Genomic DNA, 26,923 nt, shown 5'->3' with positions numbered 1-26,923 from the left:
ACCGCAGCCACACATACACACATGCACAAACACACACCTGGCAAGTGACTGAAGTATTGGTTTCTGTGGTATGGATTAGGGCCATTATGAATCATCTCAGAACTCACATACCCCGGAGCTTAATTCTGCCTTGAAGATTGCCACTCCTCTTGGCCCTTAGGTCAGATGATGCAGTCTGTTACCGGGCACTGTAACTAGACATTTTCAAGCCCTCAGAGGCAATGAGGCTGGGGAAAAGATTGCGATGTTCAGATTCAAATCTTCCTCAGGACAAAGACGTACTGTCTCTCACAGGCCTACTGAGCTATCTGTGGCAGAACTGCTCAGATGTCATGGGCTTGTGATGAAATGACCACAGAGATACACTAGAATTCTCCGCCTTTTTTTCCATGGATGATTTTGAAAAATAGCTCTGGGACAGTTAATTAAAAAAAAAAAAAAAAAAAAAAAAAAAGTTCTTCATGCCAGAACAGTTCTAAAAACAAAAATAATGTTCTTTTTACTCAGCTTCCTTTCCAGATAAGCCAAAGGCCAAAAGATAACTGCCTGAGAGAAGGTCACACGGGGAAGTCAGAAGACATTTTAGATAAAAAGTCCACCAATTTTTTTACATGTGTTAAAGATGATTCTATCAACACAGGGAGGCCCGGACATTTATTAATGCAGAAGAATTTTAACTAGTCAATTACTGAGATTTCTGTGGATTTATTTGGCAAAAATAAACAGATAAATACAGGGTAGACCACAACAAACAATGATATGTGCACAACAATACACTGTCCTTTAGGTACTTCCCTAAAAAAGGAAAACAAATGTGTAATTTACTAGCTGAATCTGGTGAAGAAGGAATAAACAGGAGAATTCCATGGCAGGCAAATGTTCCTGTTGCAAATTATTTTGTTTTCTAAGCATTTGATCCTGATTAATGCCACCTGGGCTTAAAGCATAGTCTTAGAAGCTCCTTCTAGGAGAAAAGGGAAGGAGGAAGGAAGGACTGGGAGGAGAGCTGCAGAGAAAGGCAGTAGAAGGAGAGGAAGAAAGGAGAGGGTTTTTACTCTGTCTTGGATGTCTGCCTTCAGAACGTTTACCATGAGCAAGAAAATCCAGAGCTCTAGATTACAGGTCTGCGCCTAGTAGGAATCTAGAGTGGAAGCAAATACGCAAGTTTTATCACAAAAATCTTCTAGCTGTAAAGCACTCTGGAGATGTAGAGCCTGAATTGCAGGCCGCAGTCAGTTCCTTCAGCTGTCTAACAGGGGAAAGCAGATGAAGGGAGGGAGATTCACATACTCACAAGTGCTTTCAAAGGGCACAATGCTTCAGAAATGCAGGTTACTGTTCTTGCTGCTTTGTATGGAGGATGTCGTGCTTCTGTTTTCACCTGGTTTAAGCCAGTTCATCTGATTCGATTATCTGACATTTAGACTCATAAACAGGTTCCCATAAATACACACACACACACACACACACACACACACACACACACACTTTGCTCTCCTATTTTGTTACCGTGGGATATCAGGACTCAGAAATGGACACTTGTTCTTATGTGGTTCTGCCTGAAGGAGTTGGGTTTAGAGCTCAGGAGCTGAGGCCCAGAGAGGCTAAATGACCTGCCCAAGGCCAGCTTTACACAAGTCTGACTCTCTGCCAAGTGTTGCTGACATTATACCTTTGTGATGCTCCAGAATGATGCTTAGGTACATAAGACTCTGTACTTTGCAAGGCTCACCCCCCACACCCCATCTCTGCTCTGTCATAGTGCCCAGGATGGGTCACGTATGGGTTGGTCATTTTGAAACACATAGCATTCTCTGAGCAAGAGGTTCTAAAGGATTTTGGAAAACTAGTTGAGCCAAGTTTTACATGAACCCAGAGAGCTATGGACCAGCTGAAAAGCAGGTGTTGAGGTTTTTGAGGGTGTCCACAAGCAGGTGGCTGCTGTAGGGAGCTCTAGATTGCCCGGAGTGACCACGGAGCTGGGTGTCCATGAAGCTAGGGTCCTAGAAGTCATGTAGCCAGGAATCTGGAGGAATGTTCATGAAGAGATGGAAAGCCTGGAAAGAAGCTTAATCAAGGGCCCGACATTAAACCTGTAGGAATTTGGAGCAGTGTCGAACTCCCATGGTATTCAAACTTCAGGCATAGGTCACGAGGATGACCTTACGGAAACCCAAAACTCTCTTGAGCCTTTATCTGCAGGTTCCCCAGCAGCTCCCACATGCTCTAAGCTTCTGGTGGGGCTCAAGTAATTGCACAGGCAGCAAGAGTGTGCCTGCTGGCTGGACAGATAGCAATAATTCCTTCTCAGCCTGGACTGGCCAGTTTTCTTTGTTTCAGAGGTAGCTTTTCCAGCAGGATCACATTTTTAGTTTGATGAAGAGGAATATACCCTACTGATCTCATTCTAAAAGTCTTAGGGAATCAGAGATAGAGAAAGAGGTTACTTTGTGGAAGCCATCTCAATACTCCCTTGGCAGATTGTATGAGATTGCATGCTCATGGAGACTGGAACGGCCACACAATTTTGATCTTTTGTGTATTACCCCAGATCACTCACTGTCACTAGCATGGGGACAGGGTTTTTCTTCATCTCCTGGTGCATTCTATGTGCTGTGTTCAGAGGAACGGACACTTGCTACCAGTCATCTCAGTCTCAGTGAGGACACTGATCTATGGGACGCTGGCGGGCAGTTCTGTTTCTTTGGGCCATGGAGTCTGGAGCCATGGCATTTCCTGTGGCCTCAGGACCACAGCTTGGCCTTTACCAGCATTTTACTTGAGTGCTTTCCCCCTGGCTATTGAGTCTGTGCTGTTCCCTCCTCAGCACAGGCTTGTTCTTACAGACAACCTTCCACGTTGATCATTTGCTTGCACTCCGCCATTTCTGTATATTCTCAGCTTCCTTTGGAAAAAAATTAGTCATTATCCCCAGGAACAAAAATTCCTCCCTGTCTTTGCAGGTCCTTCCAGGGTATGTTAGCGTCCAACAGAAAGTTCAGGACGTGAGAAAGGTTCTTCCTACCAATCTCTACTGACGACCCTCAAACAGGCTGAAAACTGGGATAAAAAGTCTGGGACACGTGCTCTTCTGCTCATGGTCTCAACCTGTAGGTAGATATCCTGCTCCCTTTCATTCTGAGTGGGTAGTGTGCCTGAAACTCTGCCTTGGGAGACCCTTCTCCTCACCTCTCCACAACCCGGTGAGGCCCTTTCTTGTCCATGTGTCTTGATAAAATAAAAGCAGACTTCTGAGACTGAGGTCGGCTCCGGAGGTGATGTCCAGACACCTTCCAAGAGCCAATTCCATTTCAAGTTTACTGTCCTCCACAGACTGGGGAGTGTGAGGTCAAAAAGGGTCAGGAGGGCTGTGGATTATTTAATTACTGGATTGATGAAGACCACTGTAGGCATTTTTATTTTTATAAGCAGGAAGCAGTGTTTATTAATGCCAGCAGCCGCTCAGTGGATTCTTATGCAAAGGCTGAGCCCACTGTAGATATTTTAAACAGTAGTGCATTTAAGAGAGGGAATAAGGTGCTTATGAAGGCCCCTAGGTTGGATTCTCAGAGATAATTCCTAGAGAAATATAGAACCGATCCACCAGGGAAGGAGTTCTCACTCTGTAGCTACCGCTGTTGGTGTATTCAAGAGCACATCATAAACTTATGATCCAGGAGTCAGGAAGCTGGAATCAAGAAGTTGCCATCACTGCCTCGTGATGATGCCGAATAAGCTGGAGGAGGTGCTGGAATGCTGCTGCGGAAAAACGTCTTACCAGGAGGAGAGCAGCCAAGAGAAGCAGGCAGGTGGTCACCACCTCCCTCCTACCTTTAAACCCTTATAGGAGGGCAGAACCCTCACTACGGGAGAGTCCGAGAACACAGTTCTTAGTTTTCAATACCTCTAACTGAAAGCATGGTGGCCTAGGGCTATAGCATAGTATCTAGCTCAACTGTCGATGGGCTTTTATCACCTGCTGCATTTATTTTCAAAGTTATACTATCATTACAGAGTAATATATTGTGGAAAGAGACTTTGACAATGGTACATGATAACCTCATTCTGCAGGTGGACAAACTGAGGTAAAAAGTGACTCCTCTAAAAGCCACACAGATATTTCTCGGCAGAGTCAGGGCAATCATGCCAGCCTCCCGGATCATGCCAGCCTCCCGGATCTAGGTTATTTCCAATTAGTGCTTTGCACATAAGAGTTTAGAGACCTGCAGGGAGCACATGGAGTTGTGCTAAGAGTAGAACAAATCGGAACAAAACGAGATTCGTTCAGTATTATTTTACTTGATGATTATGGAAGAAATGGTATTATCTGTATTAAAACAAGCAGCTATATAATGTACGCACATTTGTGTTATAAACATGGAATTCACTGTAAGGATGAGATGGAGACAGGCAGCTAATAGTGCCTCTTACTTCCTCTGCTGTTGGGGAGCATTCTGGGAAAGGGTTTGGGGAGCTCTGTAGCACCCGTACTATTTTTCATTTCTCAGATATTGTCCTAATATACTTTGCTGACTGACATGTAAAAATTAGTTTCATTTCCACTCAAATACTACATCTTCTGTTAAATCTTATGTTAGTCCCTGTTGTAATCAATTACTCCTTCATTGGCGGTCCTAAAACCCCATATTTATTGCTAGATTAGAGTACAAATCACAGTGTACTTTGTTTCATGGTAAACTTTGTAATTCCTGTCTCCTCTATAAGGATGTGAGCCTTTCATATGTGGGGACTGGGTCTAATTTATCCTTGAATCCCACACCAAGCATGGTGCCTTTGCATATGGAATAATACGGACCGTGCTTCTTCTGGCCCTCCCCTCCTCCTTGGGGAGCTTAAGATGAGACTTCCCTGCCCCTTGCAGTTAGGAAGGGCCATGTGACTAGGTCCTGACAATGTAGTGAACAAAAGTGACATGTGTCACTTCTAGGCTAAGGCAATGGAAAGGTCTTGTGTGACTCTGCTGCTTTTACTTCTTTGCTGTGTTGACTGTGGAAAAGGGGTCCCCAACCCCTGGGCTGTGGACTGGAACCAGTCTGTGGCCTGTTAGGAACTGGGCCACACGGCGGAAGGAGAGTGGCGGGCTAGCGAGCGAAGCTTCATCTGTATTTGCAGGCGCTCCCCAGCACTAGCATCACTGCCTCAGCTCCATCTCACATCATCAGGCATTAGATTCTCATAGAAGCACCACCCCCTGGTGCCAGAAAGTTTCGGGACCGCTGCTCTGGAAGATGTTGAGATGGCAGAGCCACCTCAACAAAGAAAAAAAGAAGAAGAAGAAGAAGAACAATGGCTTTGAAAGGATGTTCCAATCAGAATCAGAAGAGAACTTGCTATACACAGGAAATAGACATTTTCCATATTCAGCCACTAAAACTTTAGGGTTTGTCTGTTTCTGCAACACGGGGTAGACTATCTGATATAGATGGTCAGTAATTCACGGAATTGCATGGAGAGTCTGGACATCTTGGAATGATACGACTTATTCGTACCTTCCGTTTTCTCTCTGATGTAACCTCACTTAGACCTTGAGAGTTCTGAAAAAGGAAGTACAATAAGTTGTTCAACTCTATAGGGGCCACAGAAACGACTGGGCAGAAGTCATCACCCAACTCCATTGTGCTGTCACCTAGCCTAGAAAGGACTGAAGCCATTTGAAAAGTAATGACTATCCCCAGCAGATGGGAAGGTACCATATTTCACCCAGGAGCTGCTGTCCCTTTCACCCCTAAGGGAAAGGTACAACCCCAATAGCTCCCCTTCTCTACCTTGGCACGTGCTAATTCTAGGTAATTGGGCTCTGTGGGCTCTAGAAGCACATGGAGATGCCAGTTTACTCAGTTACTTTCCACTCTCCGTGCACCAATTTTCCTTTGTTTATGTGTGATTGGCAGCGTAATGTATACATTACAGATGTGCGTTTATTTTGTATGCATACATTGTGATCACGTATATGCAACATTTTCGGATTATTTCCAGAAAGTTTAGAAAAAATTGGAAGATAATTTACCTTTTGCTTGTATTATCTCTGAGACTATTTTCTCGTAATTAACAGAGATTTTTATTCCAGTTAGACCTCAGGGAAAATATTTCTCCTTTTCTTTCTCCAGGAAGTGGGGATGATGCTTACTCGTCAGGGTCCGTGGGAATTGGAAAAAATGTTTGTAAAGGATCTAGCTCACAACTTGGCAATCTGTAGGTATTTAATAAACATAATTGATAATGGTTGTATACTATCCTTATGTAGAACATTTTTATTTAAAAATACTTTATGTTTTTAAAAATTTCTATCCACGCTCACAATGGCTTTTGGGGGGTGGGTTTCGTAATCTCCATTTCATAGCAGAAGAAAGTGAGGCTCAGAGAAGGCAAAGTCACAGACTTGGAAGTGGCTGGGCTGGGACAGAAAACTAGTTTCCTGATTCTAGTCCTGGTGCTATAAATGGGAGGTTCCTTGAAGCAGTGACAAAGAGCAGAGCTGGGGGGAAAGCCATCTGGGCTCAGTAGTATGGTGCCCGGCACAAGTGGCCACTATTATTGCATATAGATACCAACGGCCGTCAATTATGTCTCCAAGGCTATTTATTTCAAATGGATTCTTCAGGGACCCTTTGACCTCATCCAAGTGACTTTTGTGAATAAAAAGCTGATATGTTGTTCAGACTACGCTATGTAAACCACTATAGAAAATCAAAGCACTGGAATGGATGAGGAGCAAGTTACCAGAAACGATCCTGTTATATTCACATAGTTTGTGCATAGTCACCCACTGGACCAGAAGGCTCTTCTCTGTATATGAAAATGTTGAAAATAAAATATGGCCCTTCTCTGGGGTGTAATAGGAGAACCAGAGATTTGTTTCTTAAAGTTAAGATACATCACGTCTCACTCATGTACCTGCCTCTCTTCCTCCAAGATTCCAGAGAGCCAAGATGCTAGTTTAGCTCAAGATGGAGAATAATTGTACATGTCAATATTTATCCCATCAATTAGCTCTTCTAATAAGCTGAAAAACGCACCCTCCTTGTTACTTGCTCTCTTGCATTCAGCATTCTTCTGATACAGTTATTCATTGCAATCAATGCAAAAACAGAGGGATTTGAGCTGCCCATCCATTTGGCAAGGGATTTGGGAATAGGATCAAAGGTGTTTTTATTTCAATAGGGTCCCTAGTGAGCTGTTAATTACTTGGGTTTCAAATCAGATGGCATTTGAAATAGAATATCGAATTACACCTGTGTCTGGGGTCAGTTTATCTTCTGATATGAAGGTAGATTTGTGGCAGGAAGGAACAGGAGGAAATGAAGTTAGTTTTCTTCCTGTGTTTGATGGGGAAGGTCTTTGTTGCTGAAATATTCCTCAGGGCTTTGCATACTGGGTTAAACCAATAGGGAAAATTATGTTTCAGGAACTTCAAGCAAGAGCTGACTTCCAATTATCCCTCAAGCAGATTAAAAAAAATGTAATCCTAGACTTGTTAATATTAAATATGACATATATATATATATATATATATATATTTGAGTTGGTTCTGAGTACTTAAGGTGATTTGAAAATCAGTTCAGTGGTAAACTAGTGGATTAATATTTCTGACCTCAGCATTCTAATATTTATCTCAAACATTTAGATCTTGATTTTATTGAACATACACACTTTGTTTGTTTACTAATTTACTAACTTGTCAGAGATGATGTCTCATTTTGGAATATTTCACTTGCTCGCTAACCTCCAAACATATACGCCTCCTTCTTTTTCCCTAAGTGTCCCAGCTTTTCTCTGTCTCTTTACTCCATCTGTCTGTGGCGCTCATCTTCTAGCTCTGAACATCTTACCTTTCAGGTTTCAACTCCAATTTCCTTTCCTCCTAGAGGCTTTACCTCCCATTGACTCTACCATACCATCCCATTATTCCTTTAAAGCATTGATCACAGTCGGCATATATTTTATTTATTTTTCACACATCATGGTTTTCGTAGTAAATAGTCAGGGACTTGGGTTGTCCCATGTACCTCATATCTTTGGTACTTAGCACTGTACCTGGCACCCTGAGAGCTGAGTGTCTCATGTTTATGTAGTGAATGAGCGAACAAATGGACGACTGAATAAACCATGGCCAAATCCTCCTTTCCATGGAGCAATGATCAAACCGTTAGGAGAATATGATATTCAGGTTTAGTCCTTATAACTTAAAATATAATTTTATGAAACTAGACATTAACTGAAAAACTTTAACAAAGCTGTGTGTTTACGATCTGCCGTTTTGGAACATTTTGATGACCCCGTGCCCTGGACTGCTAAGACAGTAAAATTGTTGGAGCTTCTCTCTTGGTTTACTCAGTGTGGATCTTTGTTTCTACCTCTTCATGGGTCTTTCCTCTTGCCTCCTGTCTTCCTCTTTTTTATATCCTGCCTTTTGCCTGGATTTCTGTCTCAGAAAAACTGCTGACCATTTTCTCATGGGTTAGCTAAGAAGTAAATACAAACTATCTTTCTTTTATCGAATTCATAATGGCTATTAGTAGTAGAACTGGTTGCAACAAAATCAAACTGACAACTAAAAAGGCTTATGGTAGAATTTTTTATTGGCTAAAAATTTGATGGCTAAATTAAATCTTCTTGACGAAATTTTGACATGCAAAATTTGATCTGAGAAAATTGAACTTTGTGGAAATAAAGAAAACTCAAAATGGCAGAAGCCATAACTGTTAAAATTAGATATGGCTAAAAAAAAAAACCTGATTTAAAAAAATATTTTTATAAAATTTCTTAGGAAAAGGATTGATGCTGACCAAATAATATCAGTGAAATAAAAACAATGACAAGATAAAAGCATTTATATTATTTAATCAAGGGAAGATATGACTGGGGGGGGGTGGACTCAGTCAATAAATCTTGAAGTACAGGCAAGGTGATTTATTATACTGAAGAATGGAGAGCTGTTCTCCTTTCCACTGATAAAAAAGAAAGTTCTGAGAAATACAGTGGGAAGTTTAGAAAGAACTTCCTGTCCAGAGTGGGCTGGGGAATCCTGGAATGCATTACTAGGAAGGCAGGGTAGTAAGGAGAAATGTGGTGGGGGATGGGGCGGAGGGGGCGGGGAGAGAGAGAGAGGGGGGGGGTTGGGGGGATGAAGGAGGCTGGGAGCCCTCTCAGAAGTTTCTGAAAGTAGGTATAGTAGAAAGCTATCATGCCAAGGAGGTTTAAGTACATTCCTTTCTGGCCAAAGACACAAAGATGAATTAGGAGTTTTTGCCCTCTGGAATACTTCTGTAGGCCCTTATTCTTGTGATTCGATGGCAGTTTAAAAATTCTGTTTTTCTCTTTAGTAAGAAAGTGAAATTATGCTATTTGGAAAAATGGAATAATAAAGCCTTGTTGAAAAGTCTCTTTAGATATCACTATTAAAACTTTGCTTTGTTTAAATGTTTTAAGAATTGTGTTCTTACAACCCAGATTCTGTAGCTGTCGTATCTTTTAGGAATTAGTTTTATGTGCGGAATTCTGTGAATAAAATGGTCATTGTAATGGCTATTAAGGATCATTGTTTTGAATTAGGAATAATAGTTTTTATTCCATAGAGAAAAGAATCTAAAGATTGATGAAGTGAAAACGATCCATTGCGATACTAAAAACGTAACAGTTGGTTTTATGAGAGAAAACATACAGGCCAAGTAGGTAAAGAATCCTTGATGGGAGCTTCATATATAATAAAAGAAAGATACAGAAAATCAGATGACTGATTGCAGTTGCTAGGGCTACGAGTCTGTAATAAAGGGTTGTACCATAAAGTAGGAGTGGGAGACCGAATGGGAAGGAAGGACCCCCGGAGCACCCCAGAGGGCAGGAAGTAACCCTGATCAGGCTGGGAAAAGTCATCAGTGTGAATGGCAACAAGAAGGCAGCTGTCAACAATAGCTCCCTTGGTGAATGCGAGAGTCACTCTGACGTTTCTGTGTCGAGTGTGTGAGCATCAGTGTGAGAAGCAATAACTCTAAGAAAGACACCACGGCATCTGAGAAGAAAGGAGCCAAGATATCTCGGAAGTGGAAGGATGCTGTTGATCAAAGAGAACTTGAAAAGAATTTTAGGTTGTTTCCAAGCCAGTGAGTTCATTAAAATCTTGTGAAATGCTGGGAGACCGAATATAACAGTGAGTGCGCCCCAAGAACCTCTCAGATAAGTAATAATAAACCATTAATGGTTGTGGCTGACATTATTGGATTTTTCAGACCGAAGCACCAGAAATACTAAGCTACTGTTGGCCATATCTTGGTCTAATGTTAGGTATAGATTATATGGTGTATTTATTTATTTTTTCTTTCTTTCTTTTTTTTTTTTTTAATCATATATAGTTACGGAATTTTTTTTTTTTGTGGTAGGAGTTTTTAAGATTCATCCTCTTAGCAACTTTTAAATCTGCAGTACAGTATTATCAACTACTGTTGCCATGCTGTATATTACATCCCCATGACTCATCCATTTTAAAACAAGAAGGTCGGACCCCTGGACTCTCCTCATATACTTTGCTCACCCTCCACCCCCTGCCTCCAGCAACTACCAATCTGATCTCTGTATCTATGTGCTTAGTTTTATAAAATGTTTAAATTATTACTTATTTAAATTTATTATTATTATTTTAAGTGGGATGGCACAGTTTTTGTCTTTTACTGTCTGACTTATTTCAGTTACCATCATGCACTCAAAGTATGTTCTTGTTGCAAGTGGCAAGATCTCATTAAAAAAAAAATTATTGTCTGTGTATATACCACCTTTTCTTTATTCATTCATCTGTCGATGGACACTTAGTTTGTTTTCATATCTTGGCTATTGTAAATAATGCTGCAGATATCTTTTTGAGTTAGTGTTTTTGTTTTTTTTCTGGAAACTACCCACAAGTGAAATTGCTAGATAATATGGTAGTTCTGTTTTTAATTTTTCAGAGAACCTCCATGCTGTTTTCTATAGTGGCTGCAGCAATTTACAGTCCCATCAACAGAGCACAATGGTTCCTTTTCTCCACATCCTTGCCAGCATTCGTTATCTCTTGTCTTTTCGATAATAGCCATTCTAATAGGTGTGAGGTGGTATCTCATTGTAGTTTTTGATTTTCATTTCCCTGATGATTAGTGATGTTGGGCATCTCTTCATATAGGTGTTGACCATCCGTATGTCTCCTTCAGAAAAATATTTTTTTCAGATCCTCTGCCCACTTCATCTGATCAAAAATCAGAATGTTTTTTGCTAATGAGTCATATGAGCTTTTTTTTTTTAAAAAATATATTTTTGGATATTAACCCTTTATCAGTTGTGGTTTGCAAATATTTTCTCCCATTCAGTAGATTGCCTTTTATTTTGTTGATAGTTTCTTTTGATATGCATAAGTTTTTAAGTTTAATATAGTCCCAGCTGTTTATTTTTGCTTTTGGTGTCAAATCTCTCCCACCCCTTGAAAATTACCAAGACCACTGTCAAAGAGTTTGCTACCTATGTTTTTGTCTAGGGGTTTTATGGTTTCAAGTCTTGGATTTACGTCTTTAATCCATTTTGAGTTAATTTTCGTGTATGGTATAAGATACCAATCAAGTTTCATTTTTCATATTTCTATAATATAACTTTTGGTAAGAATAATTACATTGTATTACAAATAGAAGGAGTGCAGGAGAATTATATATATGCCACCTATCGACTTCTATGAAACAGACGACTTGGGGAAATCATACAGTTTTGCACATGTGGTACCCCACTAGGAAGGCACCGAACATTTTTCTCCTTGCTTAGCTTAGAAAATAGTCACATATCTCATTTAAAGAATAGCAACTATTGTGATGATGATATTGGTAGACAAGATATATATATATAATTTGTTTTTTTCCACATGATTCTACTGTTTCCTATAATGACGAGTAATAAAATTGAGTATTTGTTTTTTCAAGTAAAAGGTGGTGATGACGATAATGATTTTAAATATAAAGGCATAATTGAGTAGATTAGACTTTTTATTTGATTACATTGCTATTTAGACCTCAAAAGTCATAACCATGACCTTATCCATCTGATGGTGATACTCTGTATCAGGCAAAGTATCAGTATTACAGATCCAGACTTCTAAATTGTTTCTTCAGTTGTACTTTGAATAATTAGTGTTAGATCTGGACGGAATGATGGAGAAATGACCTTAAACAAGATGTTTTAGTACTATACATTCTTGTATTAATTATTTGTCTAGCAGAAGCCTGGTTTGTCAAGCTAGTTTTGCACATTTGGAAATCTTTTTTATAGGCACCTAAACCAAAGATGAATTTCTAAGCTATTTATGTTGGTCAGATTAAATTGCCTTATCTGTACTTCTTGTTGAATCAATTTTTTTCTTATTTTATTCTTATTTTCACTTGCAAATTATTTAAAGATAGTTTTCTTCCCATATGAAAAACAATATCGACAAGTCAATATCACATCAATAAAATTATAGCCTGTTTATATTTTTTAACACTTTTATGGATTTCTGTTGTCTCCTGAAATACTCTACGCTCTGGGAAATTTCAACATGGAGGAAAGAAAGTTTTACTGCCAATTTTGTGCCTGAAACACAAGAGAAGATGAACAGACGTCTGCTGCATTAAAAAAGGACATAGGCATGCATTAAACCCCTTATGTCTTACTTTTTAATGATGCAATTGTGAATTATGTTCTTGTTGCATTTGTAATTAGAGGCTGCAGCAGATGGTGAAGACTTATTTTAAAGTGATGTGTCTATTAAAATAAGCCACACTGTCAAATGATTGTTCACTGTAACAGCAGCTTTACGCCCCTAAAACACTCCGATTCTTTGTTGATGTGCAGTTGATTACCGCAGCTGATTACATATGTGCACATATTTGCTTGAAAATGTATCAGGGATATTTGATATGTGCAATACTTTATTTTAAAGTGTGTGTTATCACAATTATAGATAATGAAGCTTTCAATGAATTATTCAGTCATACCATCTACAAAGGGAATGCACTGATTTCCCTTTTCAATAAAATTAGGCATGAATCTTTCTAAACTATTGAGGCTAATTCACCCTACACAGTGGGAGAAGCCTTGAATGGAGAGTGGGAAGTTTTTGAGTATTGAAAGATTCTCTTATGCACATTTTTATAAGAACAATTTTGTTTCGGGTGAACTCAGTCCACGGGTATTGGTGGATCCTCAGGCTAAAAGTGGGGATGGAGAGAAATAGGCACAGAGGCAGGGCCAATAAAAATGAGTTAGTAAGTCGTCGGATTGATGGCATGTATCAGAATACTTTAGGCTGTGCTAACAAACAACACCTAAATCTCACTGGCTTACAGTATCAAAGATTTGTTTCTCTCTCTGGCCATGTGTCTATCATGAATCATAAAAAGGACTGTGCTCACTGTAGTCCAAAAGGATCAGGCTGATGGAGGCTCCATCTCAACATAGGCTTCCACCATCACCTCACTAATGGGAAAAGAATGTGGTCACTTACATGCTAGCTTTAAAAATTTCTTTCCAGAACTGTTTCATGACCCTTCCGCTTATATTTAATTGGCCAAAGCAAATCATGTGACTGAAACTAATATTGAGGGGGCAGAGAAATGCAGTCCTACTATGTGCCTAAAATATTTGGTGAACAGCAGTCACGATTACCTCGTGATATAATTTTCTGCAAGCCTGTGTGCCCTCGAGATACTTTCTCTACATGCCTACTCTGACAACTCCATTCCTATCATCTCGGTCCTGAACTATATCAGATCAACTCTTTTATGTTCAATAATATATGTAAAGACTTTTAGAAAAGGGTGTGTGTTACTTTGAGGGGCGGAGGAGTCTTCCAGTTTAAAATTTCCCAAACTGTGCTCTCTTAAGAGGTATTAATAAAAAATGAAGATTCCATGATCAGTTTAGTCTTGGAATCTTTGGGTAAGTTATACAAATTTCTTTACTTCTCAGAGTCTATAATATGTGAATGTAAATATCTGAGGCCAACTCAGCATGCAGCATTTCTCAATTCCACAGATACTCTTTTTTGGAGATCTACCCAGGGGATGGGTTTTGTGGGAACACATTTTGAATAATGCTGTTCAGGTCTCTCCCATCGGTACCTGGTTGTATGTTTGGTCATCATTTAGCTTCTGGGTTGGTGAACACATTAAGGTACTGGGAAGGTGACATGCCCAGAGAGGATATGTAAACTCCATGCCACCCTTACCCACATACCTTGCTCTATTCATCTTTTCTGTTTGGCTCTTTCTGAGTTGTACCCTTTATAACATACCAGCAAACATAAACAAAGTATTTTCCCGAGTTCCGTGAGCAATTACCCAAACTGTGGAGGGCATTGAGGGAACCCTAGATTTATAGTAATTGGTCAGGAGTACAGGTAGCTCAGACTTGCAAGTGGCATTTGGAGTAGGGGCACCTTGTGGGACTGAGCCCCTTTTAACCATGGGATCTGATGCTAGCTCCAGGTAGATGCAGAGTTGAATTAAATTGTTGGACACACAGTGTCTGGAGAATCCAAGAATTAGTTGTTGGTATTAGAAAACACTGCAGAATTGTTGGTGGTTATCACTTGGATGGTGCAGAGAGCTTCTGTAGCCACACCTTTCCCCCCAGCCCTTACCCTCTCTTTAGCCTGGAAAGGGAGGAGCATGATTTTGATGGATGTGGGGGCAGAGGAGAAATTTTGCAATAGGAAAATATGTACTTCACATGAAGATATGAGTCAGCCTGAGAGGGCTGAGCTACGGTGGGCAGTTCTGGGTGGGGGAGAGCTCTATGTTGTAATTCTGTACTTAGGAGATAATTATAATCTTTTTGGCCATTAAGTAATGTGTATGTAATATATAACATATTATACATATACTGTATATGTTATATGTAACATATAACATATAATATATAATATATAAAACATTTAGAACCAGGCACATGGTAAGTACTTTGTGTTTATTTTTATTATTAGGCTACTATAATAATAACAATGATAAAATTAGTTAACGGTTTTGAATACTTTATAAACTGTGCTGGGTTTATGGATTATCTGATTTTTGTCCTGAAAACACCTCATGAGAAGTGGCTACTATAATTTTTCCCATTTCGTAGATGAGGATACTCAGGTTCATTTAGGTTAACCTATCTGTCCAAAGACATACAGCTAATGAAAAGCAGAGTTACGATTAGGTGAGCCAGGCAGTTTGACCATGTTCGTAACCACTCTGCCACTATGACAGTTATTTCTTATGTTTGTTAGTGTTTTATGGTATTTAAAGCATTTTTATATAGACTATACCATTTGTCCTCTACAATAATGCCATTAGTCAGATGCCACATTCTCCACTTTTAGAGATAAGGAAATTAAATCTCAAGGAGTTAGTTGAATCATCTATTAAAAACTGGCAACTTGAGTTCTGATCCTCTTTTTTCCTATTCTGTCTTGTTTCCTCCCATTTTTATTTCACCTAGCTCTATTCCTTTTTCTCTGATTTTCTTCTCCCTTTCTCTCCATTCTACAATCTAGATTTGTCGCATGTGAATGGCCAGGAAATGATTTCTTGGGATAGTCACAAAAGAATCCAGAGAAGTATTCATGTAAACTGTAAATGATGAATCTGGTCACCTAAGCCGAAAATAAATTTATGCAAATTTCACTCCATTTAATTTAATAAAAATTTACCCCGTATATTCTGTGTGTTAGATTTTGGGGACAAAGAATGTCGCATACACACACACACACACACACCAACAAAAGATCAACTGATCCCAATGACACAAAGCCCTTCAGGTGAGCATTAGAGAGAGCCAGAATAGCTATGATCACTGTACCCCTATCTTCTCTGTTCTCCTTTATAACTTTCCCCTTATCACTGTTTTTCTAAGAAATAAAAATAGAGGGGAAGATGGGGCTACAGGGAAATGGGACTAGGAAAAGGGAACCAGAGGCCATGGAAAAGTGTGAAAAGGACAAGCTATCGACCCATATAAACATGGTTCACTGAGTGGAATTTTACTCCTTCACCTACACAGGCCAAAGGCAAGAGCGTGCTAGAGGGGATGGCTAAAGCCACAGGGAACGACTGCACCACATTCTTCACCTGGATGAAAGGTATCTTAAGTGTAAGAGTGAGCAGCTGTCTTTTCACTCAAATGACACCATGAAAAGGAGAGCCCTGGAGTTTTAGCATTCGCCACTAACATTTAATGCAGGGCGAACTGACAGCTGTTCCTTGTCCTGGGTCAGCAAAGGTGTTTGAGGAGCAGGGCAGCACTAGTGAGCATCGTAAAGCTGAAATAATCAAGAAACTGAAGAGCCCGAATGACTGACAGCTACAGTTCTTCTGAGATGCATCCTTTGACTTGAATCATGAAGTTGTTCTTATGTAATAGACTGAATTACCTCGATGTTGAAGAATTATTTTAGAAATGCTGCAGCTGGGGTCACAAGGCATCAATTGATTTTGAAGACATCTTTTGTTTGAGTTGATCAGTGTTTGTAAAAATTGATTTTGAGTGCCTGATTGAGCATGCATGTATTCTCCAGGTAGCTTCTTAGTCCAGGAGACATTTGGTGTAAGCCGATGGATGGTTCTCTGGAAGTTTGTGAGGGGTTTCTGGCCAGGGTGAAGAGGGTGAGATCCATAGAGGGGTTCTTTAGTAGTATTAGTGTTTTGAATAACAATGAATCTGCTTATATTCTTGGCTGAAATGAATGACGTTAGATACTATGACACCTGTGCCTTCATGAGTAGAGATAGTCAAACCATTAATCTAACAGAATATTGAGGTCGGTGTTTTTTTTTGTAAGATGGAGGTAGCCTTCAGTCAGCCTCAATTCTTTATGTCGGTGGCTATTGTTTTTTTCCATAGGGATGATGTGTCAGGGTGGTTTCTTAGCTGATGGGGAGAAAGCAGCAGAATATGTCTGAAGGCCTTTATTTCAACTCTGGCTTTGCTTACAACACTGTGTCACTGTGCGATTGTCTCTGATTTTGGCTCCTCGTGTGGAAAATGTAGAAGTCGGTGAGATGATCTTCGATGCCCTGTCTAGCTTTAAAATTCTATGATGCCAGGAATATGATTTGCCCATCAGTGAAAAATCACTGAGCTGACCTTGGAAACGGCTTCATGCTAATTAATCTCTTTTCTTCCCTTACGGGAAAATGATCAGAAAAATGGTTTCATATTATTGAGCACGAATGCATTTCCTTAGAACCTCTCTTCTACTGCTTTATAAAAACCAAGTGGTCTAAATCTAGTTGTGTCTGAGATAAGTGCTAATAAACAAATACTTCCATAAAATTAACTCTTGAAATTGAGGCTTCTGTATGAGTAACCTGTTTGATAATTTATTCACAAGAGGCTGGGAGGCACGAAGAGGAGGTGGGTTTGGGAACCTTGTTCACCTTTATAATGCTTTTCAAAGCTGCTCTAATGGGAAATCACTGTGGTCAGCACAAAAAAGGACCCATTTGGGCTACCCTTACATTGTGAAGCCCCCAGTAGTATCCTAGCATCTCTGAGAATGAGAGCTGCTAGCTGGGCATGGCCTCTCAGTTACCCATGACGTCTTTCTTCTCCATCCTCACCCCCTACCACTCTGCGATTGTGTCATTCATCGAAGCTCTGAACTTGATTCTGGTTGTCTGCTTGGCTGGCTGTGGTCCACTCTCATGCAGTCTCAAGTCTCTTTGGCATTTGGTTAGTTTCGATGGGCTGCCAGGAATTCATTCCAAAAGACTGACATACTTTCACATTTTTCTTCTACAGCAAAGGGGTTGGGTCAGAGACACAGAATAAACAAATCTATGAGTGCTTCATTCACTAATCTCAGAACACTATTTGCCATTCACATGGCTTGTTTTCTAGATGACCATGGTTTCTAGCACTGAAAGAATTATAGGAATTAGAGTGGATTTCTTTGTTTTTGTTATTTGGTAATCATGTGTTCTTGATTTTTTTAAATGATCAAATTAATATAATTTTTATTTGCGACTAGAAGATTATAGATTTGCTTAATGTAAAGAGGACTTAATTTTCTATCATTAGGATATTTCTCACATTACTTTACAAATAGGAAAAACTCTCTTGTTAGACTGTGCCACTGGATTCTGATTTCAGAAACTGAGATTCCTAAGATTACAGGCCTATGTCTCAATAGCACCATTCAAGTAAAGTTAAAACAATCAAGAAGTGTTGCGGTATAAGTGTGGTTTACACATCTCCATCAGAACCAAAGCGGGAACAGAAACAGCAAAACCTGTTGCTTGGGTTTATGCCTCACCTGTGGATCAGTGGCTGAAATTAGATGACGAGCTTGATTGTCTGATGAACTTGTTATTAATTGGATTAGCTCGGCTCTGTGTGTCCCTGATCTACCCACCTAGGCAGGGCATTTAGAAGTTTATAGCCCCGCAGTGCTCAGTGCTGGAGCCTGAGGAAGTGTAGAGCCTAGCAAAGAGCGCTTGGTGGAGTGAGCGTGGGGATCGCCCCATGATAAGACACACAGTATTCACTAATGAAGACACTGTAGAATGACACAACCCCACCAGTGTCAACTGAATGGGGAGCCACTCAGGGGAGTTGGTTAAAGTTACTATAGTAGAGGGTCGTAGAAATTTTTATAAAGGCTTCTTTGTGAAGGTAAACTTGAAGCAGGCTTTAGAAGAAGAAAGGCTGCACAGCAGAGTGTGGGTGCGGGCGGGTCCAGGGAGAGAAGCCGGAAGCCCAAGCAGGAGCAACCAGGTAGGAGTAGCTGAGCAGAGCTGTGAACTTGGACTCTGGAGTAGGTGAGGGCATTCGGGGTAGTCTTGGAAGGACAGAGGAAGATGACAAAATCCTGTGAAGGTGACATGCTTGAGGAGCCCAAGTTTAAGATCAAGTTAAGAATGGGCTAACTTACTTTCTTAGCTGATAAGGGAAGATTGGCAAAATATCTCCTGGCCCTGGTCGGACAGACCCGATAAAATTTCCTTTGCTTGCTTCTGGTTTTTAGTGTATGGTCCTACTCTGATGCTAAAATCCGAATTCCTCTTTTCTTCCCTCATTTCCTTTACTAAACCCTGTTTAGGGATTAGAACTAGCAGCCAGAGGCTGGTCCTCAAAGGTGGATTTTGTGGCAGGTCAGGAGTAGTGGCCTTTCAACTCTGTGTGAGAACTGTCAGACAGCTGCAGGCAGATTAGCCTAAAGCCAACCTCCTGTTCCCAGGGGCACATCTGCCTGTATGGACTTGCTCAGGAAGACTTCCTCTGGGGCCAACAATCCATCCAGTTCCCATACCCGAACCCCATCACATGACCATCCCCGAAAGGGTGTGTTCCACTCGTACTGACACAGGGAATGCGTTCTTCTCCTTTTGAGCAAAAACAGTCCTGTACAGTAGAGGGTGGGGGCAGATTTAGAACGAAAGTCTGGGATTGTGTTGTTTCTCCAACATCTGCCTCCCGGGATGAGCTCATTTCTCAGAACGACACCCTTCCAGTCCAGCCAGGCCCCTCTTCTTCTGAATACTGGGTGGCACTTGACATCCTCTGCTCTGTTGCATCTGGGAACTCACCTTTTCTTATGCCAGTTAAAATCACATGTTATATTCCTTTAAGACCCCCAGTTCAAGAACTGTCAGTTGCTAACCTGCGTTCAATTGATGCGCGATTTTCATTTCTAATTAGACCCGTTTGCTCAAGAATTGCAGATAAAACCAACACTTGCTTCCTCATGCTGCTGGAGCTAGTGGCAAGGTAGCCTGTACTTTCTACTTTATAGTTAGTTTTAAAATTCAAACTATAAATGTGAATTACTTTTCTGTCTCATTTCTTGGGTGTAGGTTATTGTTATGCTAATTTAGGTGTCTGTCTTCCGAGTCTTATAAGTATATAAATCTTGTGTTCTTTTAAACAAATTAGGTGGTTAATCCTTTAATCAGTTATTGAGAGATTGCTACAAGCGCCAGAGCAAAGGCCAGACCTCTAAGCTCAGCTTTTTGAAGGTCATCATTGTTATGCATTTGGTGTTTCTCCTTTGTTTCTTCTTTTTTCTTCTATTAAATAAGAAAGTCGGCCTAATCCTACAGCAAATACTTTCCTTTAAAGTGGAAAGATGGAACCCCAGGAGGAGAAAGAGGTCTAAAGATTTAAGTAATAGGTAATGCTGCTGCTGGGAGCAGTCTCTCTCCTTCCCCTGCTTCCTTCTCAGGTATATCTATCTCCAGCAGACTGGTTGTATTTGTCATTTGGCTTTTCTGTTTCCTTAACTAAGTATTTATATGTATTCTGTTAGCCTAAGTAAGCTGTTTTTCTTTGATCTGTCCCTGAAAAAATGAATGGAGACTCCTCGAACTGCTCAAAAATAATAGGTTAAATTCAAACACATTATCTTCCATTGACAGCTGTTTCTGACTGTAACGGGGAAGGAGGTTCAAGTTCATATGAATGGTTAATGCTGACAGTAGAAGTACAATAAGATGATTTGCCATCAAATCCTCTTCGTTGTGGAGGGCCCGGCTTGAACCCTGCTCTACCTGAGTTGATAGGGACTTATGACCAGTCATGCCCCTGGACATTTGTGCTACCTCGGTTTTACGGAACGTGTTGAAAATTGTTGTACGTTTACAAGGACTATGTCTGCCTTTCTGATACTCCAGCTGACTGAAGCATATCGTTTTATAGCTTCTCTTCTTCCCAGGCCTCATTCAATAGAGCCCAGGGAGGACCTTTTGGGGGGTGCTTGTGCAGTGAAAGCCCCATATGCAAATGCCATCAAAGGGGTATGATTGCCAATGTCCATCTGGACGAGTGACAACAACGTGCAGAAATTGGGGGGAGTGATAGAAACTGAGATCCTGACCTCAAAGCAGCAAACATTCCCTGTAAATCTTCTCCCATGAAGTAGGGTCAAGATCCAAATAAGGCTCTAAAGCACCTGTGGAAGTTATAGACAAATGATGTTTGTCTTCTTAGTCAACAAGTACTTTTTGAGTACTCATTTGAGCCTTGCTCTTGGCTACATATAGTGATATACGGAAGAAAGGATGTTAAATTTTTGTGACCCTAAGAGTTTGTAATTTTCCTTCTTTTTAAAAGTTATCTAAAATCTGTCTCAAATCTAAATTACCGTGGATGATGTTCTTCTGGTGGCTCTTGCCGCTCGCACTGGGCCAGCTAGTGTGATAACAGCCTTTCCTTTCTAGGACTTAAGCTGAGCAGATACAGGCCATTGTAAATGTTGGGCTTCACAATTGTATAGCTGGGGAAGATTGCTTAGAAAACAAAACTAGCAGTTCTCCATATTGAAAAATTAAATCAGTCATTAGGAGAATAAGACCCCTAATTATGATGATAATCTTAGTTACCAATTAGATAGCATTCACTGCCTTTACTGGTGCAAACTGGGCATTACTGTCTCATTCTACAAGGAAAACAGTGAGGCTCACATCAGTTAAGCAAGCTCGTGATGTAAGAGTGGAGATTTAAGTCTATATCTGTCAGCCACAGCGATTGGTTCAGAGGTGATCACATGACCCAAGCCAGGCTGGTGGAAGTTTTTAGGAATAATTGCAGGACTCTGGGAGCCCTGGAAAGTTAATGTAAGAGTGAACATTCTGTGATCAACTCCTAACAGGAACTTGTGTACAAATGAAGCCAAAGCAGGGGCAAGCACAAGATATGGAGAAAATTGGACCCCTGAGGATATGATTTCAAAACCTGGATATAGCTATGCCTGATGCCAACTATCCCTGGGTTGCTTAGTTCCATGAAACAATATATTCCTTTTTTGGTTTAAGCCTCTGTGTTGGCAAAGGTAGTCTCATGCACTCATATAGGCATTTTGTCAACCCCCACCTGGCTATGTAAGAATGGGCCTTGGGGCTGGAACATTTCGTTGCCAAGAGTAGAGTTCTTACCGGGCTCATCACCTTGTGTTGGCATATCTCTCTCTATTTCAGATTCAATATGTGCTCTTCTGTTTTGCTTAAGCATGTACATCATATGGCTCCTGGCTAACCCTATGACTATACTGTATCTGTCCTCTTCAGGGAGGAGACTGAGTCCTTCTAGTGTAGCATAAGAGGGGTGCATGCAGGCCAATTGCATTCGCTGCTGGGAGGGACTTTCTAGATGTGAGGGACTGACACCCGCCATTGGAGCTAATCTTGCTCTTTCCCTTCTCATTGTGAGTGAAACGTTGTTCCAGCCAGTGCTTGACTGAGTTATGTTTTCTCTACAACTCCGATATCCAGATGCAGTGGACAGAAGAGTCGGGGCTTCTGCTCCTCGTGACAGGCAATAGGTGTCACTTGTTTGACACTCTTTACAATAATTTTCTGTTTTGCAACTGAAAACTGAAAGAATCTTGAATATTCTGTCTCCATTGCCAAACTTTCTCTGAGTCCCAGTAATTTCTCCTAGCCTTGCCTTATCCCTGAATCCACCGCCGTTTTTGTACTATCATATTGAATGATGGTTGCTTTTTTTTCCACGTATCTGTCCTTCATTAGACTGCAAAATCCTGCAGAGCAGAGATAATGCCTCTGTATGTGTGTGTGTGTTTGTATGTTTAATTCTTGTCTCTAGGTACAAACTAACTCCAAAAATGCAAAGTAATCTTCAACATTTAAACAGGAAATTCTTTAGGTAACCTTATGTATCAAGGTGCAGGTTCTCCATCTCCTCCCCAATATATTATAATAACCCCTCCCATGCTTGATATTTTCAGGAGCAAAATATTTGGTATGTGTCATTAGTTCTCTCCAGGAAGATGTCAGGTCAGAGCATGTAGGAAGATTCTGATAAATCCCTGACTTGTTAGGTGGGGCGTATGTATTTTTCAAGAGCTTAACTCAAATTCTAACTTCATTCCAACAGAGATTAACTTAATAAAATAAAACTTTCAGGCATGCAGACCCATTGTTTTCTTAGTCAGTCAATAAGTTCTTTTTGAGTACTAATTGAGCCTTGCTGTTGGCTAAGTTTGGTGACATACAGAAGAAATAACAGGACCAGTTCAGTGGAACCAATTTTAGACTTGTTGAGGTATGAGAGCTGCTGATTTTAGGCACACTACCCAGATTTGTCATCTCCCAAATATCTTTTCTTTCCCTGTTGCCTTGTCAGTCTTGTGGAACAAGAGAAGCCTCTGGAGCTCATCATCCATTCATACCTCGACCTGAATTAGTTTACTCTGCTTTCTTTCTCTTGTCCAAAGAGATCCACCAAATAAGAGAATGCGGATTTTGTTCTGGTGGCCCAGCCAGTCCTGAAGCAAGGGGTTAATTCTAGGGGAAGGCAGTAGGGATCTCTATAGGGTGGAGTGCTTATTGCTAGATTTCCTTAAAAGGATGCTTTGTACTCAACCATGTTGCTCAGTAGAAGTGGCACGAAAGATAAGATAAAGTCTGCTTGTTTTGAATTTTATGTCTGGACCCTACGAACCATTGAACACTAGTGATTATAGGGAACTCAGAGATTACTTGGTCCAGTCCTATTAATTTGTAAAGAAGGAAACCGTAACCCAGAGTGGCGTCTGATTTGTCCCATACACACATCCAGTGCAATATGGGGCCCATTCCTGCCAGCCAGATCTCTTTTTATAGTATAAGAAGCATCAAAGCAGGGGCACCAAGAGTCCATGCTCTCCTCTGCAGTCAGGCTGTGTGCATTTAACTCCTATTTCTTTAGTTGCTAGTGGGCTTTGAGTTAGTTTTTTGTTGTTGTTGTTGTTAAAGTCACTTTGTGTCTCAGTTTCCTCATTTATAAAATGAGGTTAGTGGTAATAATGCCTACCCATAGCAAGGGCCCAGGGCCCAGTAAATATAGTGGCTACTATTATCCTCATTACTGTGTTGCCTTCCAGGATGTGATTTCAAGGCTACCAATAAGGAAAGTCCTGCTGCATTCTAGCCCTAAGCCCTAGACCTTCCCCCGTGAACTTGCCATTGCCTCATACTCTATTACATAAATTAGCTATGCTCCCCTATGCCCCAAACAAAGACTCACATAACATAGTTGATTTAGATGCCAATATCCTTGAGGAAGTGATCGTGATAATTTGCTACCTTAGGAAGAGGCAACCTTGGATCGTTTCTCAGGAACAGGTTTGCAAGGAAGAAAGACCTTTGGGAGCCTGGAATGTCAGAGTGGTGGGGAAAGAGGTGGCCATAAAGGGGGCAGGGGGTGAAGATATAGAAAGCGGTTTGTCCAAGGCCAAGCTCATTAACACGTCCATGCCCGCTCTTGTCCTTCCCCAGCTCTTTCCCTGTGGCTCCTCATGTGGAGATAACTGCTCATTCAATTTTTGATTCCCTTTAGCCCACAAAACTCTGAAAGCGCATTGGAAATTTCTCCCCACTGTGTAGGGAAAATGTAGCTTAGGGTTGCGGGACCAGAGCGTCCCAAGGAGTAATCGGCTTAGGCCAGAGTTTTTCCACTTTGGTGCTATCAACATTTGGGGTCGACACTTTTTGTTGTGGGGACTGTCCTGTGCATTGTGGAATGTTTAGCAGCATCCTTGGCTTCCACTGACGAGATGCCAATAACACTTCTCTCCACCAGGTTGTGACAACTGCGATGTCTCCAGACATTGCCAAGCGATCCCTGGGAGCCACATTGCTCCCAGCTGACGATTCTTGACTTAGGCCTTCCTAAGACCTGTTGCTTTTATTCTCTCTTGGTTAAGCCAGACTGGATTCAGGTCACTGGGATCAAGGACTTAATTTGCTCTCCACTCCACATGGAGATTCTCTTTTGCTTCCCCACCTTCTTCTGGAAAAAAAAATCTACTCGGGCCTCAGTTTACCTGCACTGGCTTCTCCCCTATCATAGAAGAAGGCCGTTTTCTCCTAGGTAGAGATGGTCAGCTAAAAACATAGCAGGTTACCCTAGGTCAGAGGACAGGTGACCTCTCAATGCCCATTACCTTATTTATCAGCTGGGCTCACTCAGATTTTGACAACTGGATAGAATCACCTCAAACTCCTATTTTCCTAGATAGGGGAAACCCTCTTTCCTCAGAAATGTATCCCCCCATATTTCTGCAAATCTCCAGAACTTTGGTCTTTCCTCTGGGGCCCTATGATCAAGTATGCTTTTTCCAGGTTATGTAGACCAGGCCATAAAACTTAGTATCTTCTTTTATTTCCTGTCCTAGAGTTTACTTGTGTAACAACGTTAGTTTCTGAAGCTTTTATTCAAGGAGGAGAAATAGCTTATATAACAATTTTACCAAAAAAAAAAAAAAAAAAAACCCCAAACTTAAAAAAAATATAAATTAGATATATCTCTTTCCAAAACTCCCTTTCAGCTTTTCTACCATTCTCTGGGGCGGTGGTGATTGGGTATGCTTTCTCTAGAACCTTCCCCAAACTCTGTTATTCTTGACTCTCTCCCAGGTTTCTATCTGAAACAAATTGTTTTTTTTTTTTTTCTTTCTTTCTTCTTTCTATGTTGTTTTAAAGTAGCAGTTCTCAAAGCATGGCTTGGGAACACCCTAGCCCCTAAGACCCTTTCATAGGGTCTTCGAGGTCAAAACTATATCATAATAATACTAAATGACTACATGCCTTTTTCACTCTCATTCTCTCACAGTTGTACAGTGGAGTATTCCAGAAAGTATATGAGGTATGATGACATTCTATGATGAAATATGTCAGCATTTGAACCAGTATTTTACAAATTACCAATGCATGGTGTTACAAAATCATGCATCAATGAAAGATCCATTCAAAATGCAAGAGACTTCAAAAAGCACGTTTATTTATATAGTTTTATTTTTTTTATTGCAACTGGCCTTAAAGAAAATACCACTTATAGAATTTTAGTGTTGCATCAAAGAAAATGAGCCACAATTATCTGAAAAGAATAATAGAGTACTCCTTCCTTTTCCAACTACACATCTGTAGTTGTGTGAGGCTGGATTTTCTTCATCTACTTTAATGAAAACAACATATCACAACTGATCAAATGTAGAAGCAGAAACTGAGAATCCAGCTGGTTCTATTAAGGCGGACAATACAGAGCTTTGCAAACGTATATAAAACAACGTCAGTTTCCTCACTAAGTTATTTGCTTTGGAAAATATAGTTATCTTTCATAAAAATATGTTGTAAAACATATAATGGATTTGTTGTTGTTATTTTTAAATGAGTTAGTTTATAAATATTTATAGCTGTTTTACTTTTAATTTCTAATATGGCAACCACTGAGAGATATAGATGTAATCTGTATAATCAAATACTCTTTGAGGTTCTTGATAGTTTTTAAGAACATAAAGGGGTCCTGAGACCATACTTTTGAAAACTACTATTTACTGCAACTTATCTCATTGGTTCCTATCCCAGATCTGCTATACAAATAAATGTGTGAAGTTGCTTAAGCCTTGACTAAATTCCAGGCACTTTGTTAAGTGTTTTACATGAAACTTAATTATCGTTAACTCTGGGAAGTAGGTGTAGTTATTAATTCACATTTACAGTCACGGAAACTGAGGTTTAGAGAGGTTTCGAAACTTGCCAAGATTCACACAGGAAGTAGTAAAGGAAAAATTTAAATTTAGGTGTCTGACTCCAGAAGTCTCACTCTTAACTTTACAACCCAGCTCAGCTGGCGGGGAAAGGGGAAACAAACCCAGAAAATAAATTCTTTTTCATGAACATACTCCACTTTGCTTACAGAGCAGTGGGTGTTACAGGTTCACTTTACAAACTTTATTGTCGTGGTGGTTAAACTCCTTCCTCCCTCCCCCCAACTCAGTGCATCTCTGGGAGGTGAAGCTGACCCCACACAGCCCTGGGTTACAGCCTGGCAAATAAAGATCGCAAGGAGCCTTCCTTACTGTGGATTCACAGGCAGGATGTGCCTTGTTCTCCGATGGCCGGCAGCCTTCCTCTGTGCTTCTTTCTCAGCCCTTCTC

General features: G+C 40.5%; 1 long non-coding RNA gene across 1 annotated transcript in view; it reads left to right on the top strand.

Moving 5' to 3' along the window:
- Window positions 1-25,249, top strand: part of LOC107516703 — a 142,681-nt gene extending 117,432 nt beyond the window's left edge. Inside the window, exon 4 of the long non-coding RNA XR_001598361.2 lies at window positions 16,051-25,249. This is a non-coding gene — a long non-coding RNA (uncharacterized LOC107516703). The remainder of the gene's footprint in view (window positions 1-16,050) is intronic.
- Window positions 25,250-26,923: the final 1,674 nt, after the last annotated feature.

The sequence above is a fragment of the Rousettus aegyptiacus genome, unplaced genomic scaffold (genome assembly GCF_014176215.1).
Source record: "Rousettus aegyptiacus isolate mRouAeg1 unplaced genomic scaffold, mRouAeg1.p scaffold_m13_p_2, whole genome shotgun sequence".
NCBI classification, from domain to species: domain Eukaryota; kingdom Metazoa; phylum Chordata; class Mammalia; order Chiroptera; family Pteropodidae; genus Rousettus; species Rousettus aegyptiacus.
Note: the sequence above shows the minus strand (reverse complement) of the source record. Positions and strands in the feature narration are given on the sequence as shown.